Source organism: Tenrec ecaudatus, chromosome 2 (genome assembly GCF_050624435.1).
Source record: "Tenrec ecaudatus isolate mTenEca1 chromosome 2, mTenEca1.hap1, whole genome shotgun sequence".
In the NCBI taxonomy this organism is placed as follows: domain Eukaryota; kingdom Metazoa; phylum Chordata; class Mammalia; order Afrosoricida; family Tenrecidae; genus Tenrec; species Tenrec ecaudatus.
The window spans coordinates 115642726-115651193 of NC_134531.1; positions in this window are offsets into that span (position 1 = coordinate 115642726).

Here is an 8468-nt window from a genome sequence, read left to right on the forward strand (position 1 = left end):
TCTGCAAATGAAGAGGGACAAGAAAGGAGAGTGATTAGATGACATAGAAGAGGTGAAGACTTCCCAACACAACTGCTGAAGACAAAGTGGACGAATAAGCAAATGTGGTGAAGAAAGCTGATGGTGCCCAGCTATCAAAAGATATAGCGTCTGGGGTTGTAAAAACTTGAGGGTAAACAAGCGGCCATCTAGCTCAGAAGCAACAAAGCCCACCAGCCTGTGTGACCACAAGGTGCTGAAGGAATCGGTTATTAGGCATCAAAGAACAAAGAATCATATCATTGGGTGCACACCTTCATTATACGATTGCTGAGCACAAATGGGTGCATAAGCAAATGTGGCAAAAAAAGCTGATGGTGCCCGGCTGTCAAAGGGTATAGCATCTGGGGTCTTAAAGACTTGAAGGTAAACAAGCAGCCATTTAGTTCAGAAGCAACAAAGCCCATATGGAAGAAGCACACCAGCCTATGCGATCATGAGGTGTCAAAGGGATCAGGTATAAGGCATCATCAGAACAAAAAAAAATGTTACCATAGTGAATGAGGGGGGGGAGTGCAGAGTGGAGACCCAAAGCCCATTTGTCAGCCACTGGAGACCCCCTTGCAGAGGGGTCTAGGGGAGGAGACGAGCCAGTGAAGGTGCAATGTAGCATCGATGAGAAATACAACTTTCCTCCCCCGCACTATTATGATCCGAATTCTGCCTTTCGAGTCTGGCTAGACCAGAGGTTGTACACTGGTACAGATGAGAACTGGAGACACAGGTAATCCAGGGTGGATGATACTTTCAGGACCAGAGGTGTGAGTGGTGATACTGGGAGGGTAGAGGGAGAGTGGGTTGGAAAGAGGGAACTGATTACAAGGATCTACATGTGACCTCCTCCCTGGGAGACGGACAACAGAAAAGTAGGTGAAGGGAGACATCAGACAGGGCAAGATATGACAGAATAACAATTTATAAATTATCAAGGGCTCATGAGGGAGGGGGGAGCAGGGTAGGAGGGGAAAAATGAGGACCTGATGCCGGGTGGTTTACTGGAGACCAGATGTTTTGAGAATGATGAAGGCAATGAATGTACAGATGTGCTTTGCACAATTGATGTATGTATGGATTGTGATAAAAGTTGTATGAACTCTAATAAAAAGATAAAAAAAAGAAGGGTGAAGAAAAAAATGAGGGAGGTGCTGTGAGCCATCCAAACAGATGAGTTTGCAAATGTTTCCAAGAATGGAATCTCAGATTTGACAAATGTATTAAGTGTAATGGAGAGTACTTTGAAGGTAATAAGGTTGTTTTGTTAAAAAATTTAAATAAATAGGTTTGAAAAAATTCTGTGTTTTTTGGGGGTACCCTCTTGTATGAGTAAGAACCAACAGTACTGAAGGAAGAAATCCAATCTCCACTAAAGGTATTTGCCAAAATCAAAGCTCCAGGAATTTATAGACTACCATTTGGAATGTTTCAAAAAGATGATGAGGACTACGGTAAGCCAAACCCAAGCCATGATATTTTCAGTCATCTCATATGTATGTGAAAGTCAGATATTGAATAAGGAAGATTGAAGAAGAATTGATGCACTTGAATATTGGTGCTGGGAATAATGTTGAAGGTATCACAGATTGCCAGAAGGACAGCAAATCTGTCTTGGAAGAAGTATAAAGAGAACCCTCCTTAGAGGTAAGGGGAGTAAGAACTCATCTATCGCATGTATTTGGATATCTTGTCAGGTGAGACTAATCCCTGGAAGAGGACATTGTGCTTGGTAAAGTATAAGGTCCGTGTGAAGAAGCAAGCCTTGGACAAGACAATTCAAACATAACAACAATTGTGAAAATCGCCGAGAACCAAGTGGTGTTTCATTCTTTTATCTGTAGACTCACTATGATGGCATCTAACAACAACAACAACAACAACTGACCTCTCTTTTGCAATGAGGCAGAGGTGGGACTAAAACTGATCAATTCCCTCTATTAAGTGTTACATATACCTGTTTGCATAGTTAAGCCCAACTTTTGGTGAGAGTTAAAGAGACATGGATGGAAGATCGGCATTGAGAAATGTCATATCGTTGTTATCCACCTGAGCGTGAACTGTAGTCATTAAGATACCACATTTGCCTCACTGGCATGAATAAATAACGTATTCTAAAATTCTTATTGCTATCTTTAAACTTTTAGTGTTTCAACAGTACACAGTTAGATGACTATTTTTAACATGGGGGTATGAAGATAAGGACAGGGAGTAAAGGGCAGAAATAGAGTTTGACTGGTTTTTGTTTTTTTTTATTAATTATAGGTACTTAGTAGATGCTTCTGTTATGAAATTTTGTATTATATAGAATATATTTAAACAATTTTTATAACTTAATACAGCCTATATATAGGCACTGGAAGTACTTGGAAGAGACTGTAATTTGGTTTCACATTACTTTGACCAGAAGCTGGAATTTATTTGAACTTACTGCCAAATTACTTTAAAACTGAAATGAAAAGTGTTCTTATGTTTTCCAATTTTTATTTCTTTGGCAAGAAATGGATAAAAAAATCCAAAAACACCACACTGAGTGGGGTGATGCAACATGAAATGTCAACACAAACTAATGACTTAAAAATGTGAAAAACAACAGCTTCAAAGTAGAGCAATTTAAATGCTCTGAAAAATATCTCATTCATTTTAATGAAAGAAATTTAACGATTTTATTTCTCTCAATGAAAAATGAATTCGTTTTAGAAATCTTCATTTTATCTTTAAAAACGCTCCTGGTTGAAAGGAAAATAAAGCATTACTGAGACCCAAATGAAGACTGAGCATGATAGTGGGACAAGAGGACAGTCAAAGGAAATAGAGGAAAGAGCTAGGAGGCAAAGGGCATTTATAGAGGTCTAAATAAAGGCATGTACATATGTAAATATATTTATATATGAGGATGGGCAAATAGATCTATGTGTATATAGTTATAGGTTTAGTATTAAGGTAGCAGGACATTGGGCCTCCACTCAAGTACTCCCTCAATGCTAGAATACTTTCTTCTATTAAATTGGCATTCTATGATGCTCACCTTCCCGACACAATCACTGAAGACAAAACATGTAAATAAGCAAATGTGGTGAAAAAAGCTGATGGTGCCCAGCTATCTAAAGATATAGCACCTGGGGTCTTAAAAGCTTGAAGGTAAACAAGTGGTCATCTAGTTCAGAAGCAACAAAGCCCACATGGAAGAAGCACACCAGCCTGTGTGATCACGAGGTGCTGAAGTGATCAGTTATCAGGCATCAAAAAACAAAAAATCATATCATTGCATGCTCATCTCCTTGATACGATTGCTGAAGACAAATGGGTGCAGAAGCAAATGTGGCAAAGAAAGCTGATGGTGCCTGGCTACCAAAAGATATAGCTCATGGGGTCTTAAAGGCTTGAAGGTAAACAAGTGGCCATTTAGTTCAGAAGCAACAAAGCCCACATGGAAGAAGCACACCAGCTTGTGCGATCATGAGGGGTTGAAGGGATCAGGTATCAGGCATCATCAGAACAAAATAAATCTTACCATAGTGAATGCGGGGGGGGGGGGGTGTGCAGATTGGAGACCCAAAGCCCATTTGTCGGCCACTGGACATCCCCTTACAGAAGGGTCTTAGGGAGGAGACAAGCCAGCCAGGGTGCGATGTAGCAATGATGAAATGTACAACTTTCCTCTAGTTCCCCTCCCTGCCCACTATCATGATCCAAATTCTACCTTACAAATCTGGCTAGACCAGAGGACGTACACTGGTACAGCTAGGAACTGAAAACACAGGGAATCCAGGGTGGATGATCCCTTCAGGACCAGTGGTGTGAGTGGTGATACTGGGAAGGTGGAGGGAGGGTGGGGTGGAAAGGGGGAACCGATCACAAGGATCTACATATAACCTCCTCCCTGAGGTTTGGACAACAGAAAAGTGGGTGAAGGGAGACATCAGACAGTGCAAGATATGACAAAATAATAATTTACAAATTATCAAGCGCTTGTGAGGGAGAGGGCAGGGAAGATGGAGGGGAAAAATGAGAAGCTGATGCCAGGGGTTTAAGTGGAGAGCAAATGTTTTGAGAATGAGGGCAATGAATGTACAGATGTGCTTTACACAATTGATATATGTATGGATTATGATAAGAGTTGTATGAGCCCCTAATACAACGATAAAAAAGGAAAGCAATTCACAGGAACCTCTGGATTAAAGCTTTAAAAGTCTAATAAAACAATGATAAACAAGCAGACAGAAACACATGCACAATTAACCTTAGGAAGCAATAATTTCATTTAAAGCCAACTTGTGGGTGTCGGAGGAGCCATAGCACAGAGAGGCTGTTGCCCTTTCCTTTGAAAGGGCTTTCACTGGCTGGCAGCCACTTTCAAAAGCACCAGCTCTTTAATTGGTGTGCTTGAAACCAAATTATACCGGCATAAGATTAAATCTGAATAATGAGTAACTATTTGGTTTTCATTCCCGAACGAACAAAAAGTTTACAAACTCTTATATTTTTGGTTATGTATTTCCGGTTCTCACGTTGTTTTACTGCTAGGTGCGGCTGAGTCGATTCTCACGGGGCGCAGCACTGTATCTGACAGAGCACACTAACCCTAGAGGGCTTTCCGTTTGTTTACAGCAACAGATTGACAAGTCTTTCCGCCCAGAAATGGCTGGTGGGTTTCCATCCCTGACCTTCTGGTTAGCAGCAGGAGGTTAGTGATTATTGTGCCATCGGGGCTTCAGATTGATGAGGGACAGGAGTGCTTAGCTTTGGTTACCTCACTTATTGAGCACTGTTGTTAGGCGCTATTGGATTGGTTCTGGTCAGAGTGACCTTGTGTACCACAGAACAAAACACTGCATAGCCATCTTGACAATCATTGTTATGTTTATAGGAATTTCATATCACAAATGAATGAGTTCATGCTCATCAGCTTAAGACCGCTTTTCCTCCAGTGTTCTCACCACCAACAGACTAATCCATACCAGAGAACATCTTTGCAGAGAATCATCTTTACTTCTATCTCGAATCTCTATGATCTACTGATAACACTTTCCACATAATCCAAGAGTCCATTTACTTTTATCCTTGCTCAGTGTCCCTATTCCAGCCTGTCAATAACATTCGCCACTTCTCTGGAGTTCCCTATATTCAAGTGTGCTGCATGAAAATCACTTTTCCTCCCTGTGGTCAGAATAGTCTCTTTAAAATGAAAATATGATCTAATCTCATTCACTTCAGATAAAATCCAAGTTCCTTGCCATGGTCGACAGTTCCTGCATCCCCGGCCCCTTGCTTCCCTCTAAGGCCATTCCTGTTACTTATTCCTTTGCTTTTTATATTGCAATCACATAATATTTATTTTCAGATACTTACACGTTGATGTTCTGTTTTCAGTTAAATGCTTTGGAACATGTTGCATTCCCTTCTATCCATCATAAAACACCTTTACTTTCAGCTTCAAAATTCACTTCCTCTGGGAAGCTTTTTCTGATCTACCAGATGAGACCAGCTATTCTGCACGCATGCTTCCATAGCATGCAGCGCTTGATCAGTGTCCACACTGGGCTCGAGGTCCATATGCCTGTCTTTTTCACCACTCCACATACAAAGCCATAAAAGGGAAGAATTTGAATTAGACTCCAGTAACTATATGAATGGTTAGGAGTCATGAAATATTCCCATAATCTTTCATTTTTAATATCATTATCCTAGAGACATCCCACCTGGATCAACGTCTTGTTTAAACATGTAACATGGTCTGGACTTGGGGGGCGGGGAGAATAGCAAAATAAGAGAATTATGAGAACTTTGTAGAGAATGAGTCCAGAGATCTCGCCACTTTCTAAACGGATCTTTGAGACAACACTGGATATTAGATATCAGATACAACATCACTGTGCAGATTTTTTCCTCCTAATTTGCAATTCAGCTGTTCTCACCAGGGATTAGAAATCTTGTCTCAGAATCTCAATTTAATGATCAAGAGTTCATGAGGGAGAGAGGGTGGGGAAGGGGGAAATGAAGAGCTGATATCAAGGGTTCAAGTAGAAAAAAATGTTTTGAAAATGATGATGGCAACATATGTACAAATGCGCTTGACACAATGGATGTGTGCATGGATTGTGATAAGAACTGTAAGAGCCCCCAATAAAATGATTTAAAAAACACATAAAAAATATCCCCAAAGATTTTCAACTTCCAAAAAGCTTGTAATTCTATCCAAATGAAATAAGTATGTGCGATAAGTTATTACAAATTTACTGTGGTAAAATAATAATAGTAATAAGGCCAACAAGAATAGTAGTAATAATCTTACTGAGAACTAGGATTTATCGGATCACTATTATATTCCAGGAACTATTCTAAGCATTTTACATATATTAACTTTAGTTCTTATCTGACCTTATAAGATTGGTTATGGAATTAACCCTATTTTTCTTTTTTTTAAATTATATTGCTTAGAGGTCAGAAGTCAGGCACTGGATTCAAAAAAATCTTGGCTGATCAAGTAATCGCTAATGGCTTAGTCTATGGTGAATGTTTTATGAGACAATACATATAAATGCTCATTGTAGTTCCTTCAAAAATTATTATTTAGTATTTAAATTATAATACATTATTATTCCTGGTTCCTGATCAGATCTGTAGTAGGTTATTGGCATTTACAGATGACATGATCCTATGTTTGAGAATAATGCTCCCCATCAGGGAAGGAGGGAGGCCTATCATCAGTAATTATGATAGAGATTGTTAACCACCATTATGGAGGATCTGTAAAGGACTACAAGGACACCTAATGGTGCCGTGGGCTCGGTCCTGCGCAGCTAACCACAAAGTGGTTAAGCCTACCAGCCACTTCTCAGGAGAAAGATAGGGCTGTCTGTTCCTGTAAAAATATGTACAGTCTCAGAAACTTGATACAGAATTACTATGATTTGGGATTATGTATCTGTAGGTGACAAGGGCACTGATTCTATCAATCAGGGGGTTGGTACACTAGGGAATATACCAGGAAATGGCCATTAAGAAGGGTTTTGAAGGTATAGAAAGAGGTAGTTTTGTGTCAATGTGGCTGGGGCAGAATTCTCAGTGGTTTAGCTGTTAAAACTTTGTAATCTCCCATCATGATGACATCTCTTTGAGGTGTAGCCTGCTTCCAGTATAAACAGATCCTGTGGGAAAGCTTACTTGTTTTTCACTAGATCTGGATCCTTCACCTGGCTCACCAACTTCTGACTCTGGACTTGAGCCAGTGGCTTGCCATATTGCCTGCTGATTCTAGGAGGCATCAGCAGGTAGGCATCTTAATGGCTAACCTTCTATTCATTAGCTTCTGCACCCAAAAGCCCATTGTCTCACCTGCTAATTTGGGGTTGATCAGCTCTCACAAGTACACAAGTCAGTAGGAGCCTCCAGGCAGATATCTGGTACATGAATTAAACCGTGCCTACCTCTACAACTGTGTGAGCCATTTCTTTGATATAACCATCTCTATATAGTACATATATGAGTTTTCTGGTTTTGTGTCTTAGGAAAACCCAGCCTAAGATAGCAGGATTGGCAAATTTTTTTCTGCTAAGGATTAAATAGTAAGTGTTTTAGGGTCAGTCGCAATACTTATCTCTTCTTGAAGGCAGTATGGACAATACATTAATGATTGAGTGTGACTGGGTTCGAATAAGTCAGGCAGGTAGAGGATTTAGCCTACAGCCGATGGATCACTGACTCCTGGCTGGAGGATGCACTAAAGGATACAGTAAATTTCCCTGAGATTAGATTGAGGGAGTAGAAAAGTTGGTCAGTCATCTAATGATGAAGCCCTCACAAAGGAGATTAGTAAAAAGTGAGAGTTGAAATTCTCATTACTTTAATTTCAAAGGACATAGTTTCTGACAATCTTCTTCTTGTTACAAATATTCTTGAGTTATCATGAGTGGAGCAGTTAGGTCCAAGTTTGTCCACAGGCATGGAAGGGTGCAACTGAAGATGAATTCTGGGCTCTGATGTTGGAAGAGCTGATTACCTAGGAGTCTGCTGGAGGGGCTGAGTGTTATTCTAGTGTATCAAACTAAATCAAAGGTCAGAAGCTGGGAGTAAATAATCAAGCCTTGGAGATGGGCTGTCCATTAAAAGAAACGTACAGAAGTATGCTGGGAGCAGCAGCCAGAGGCAAAGTGGGACAATGGGACTTGGCTTGAAGGAGTAGGTGGTTGCTTCAGAGCGGAACGGTGAATGCTGAGCTGAGCTTCTGTTACTATGCAAATTTCGGAGCATTTTGCCTTGGGGTAGAAGGTGGCTGGTATGCGACAGTTGCTACAGTTCTATAGTTTGCCAATTTTGAAGTCATATTTCATGTCCAAGAGGGATCGTATCAGTAACTAGATTTTTTAAAAAAATTAAGCAATATTTGTTAAGCATGAGTAATACTTGTGAGAAGTCTGAGGAATTCCTATAGTACT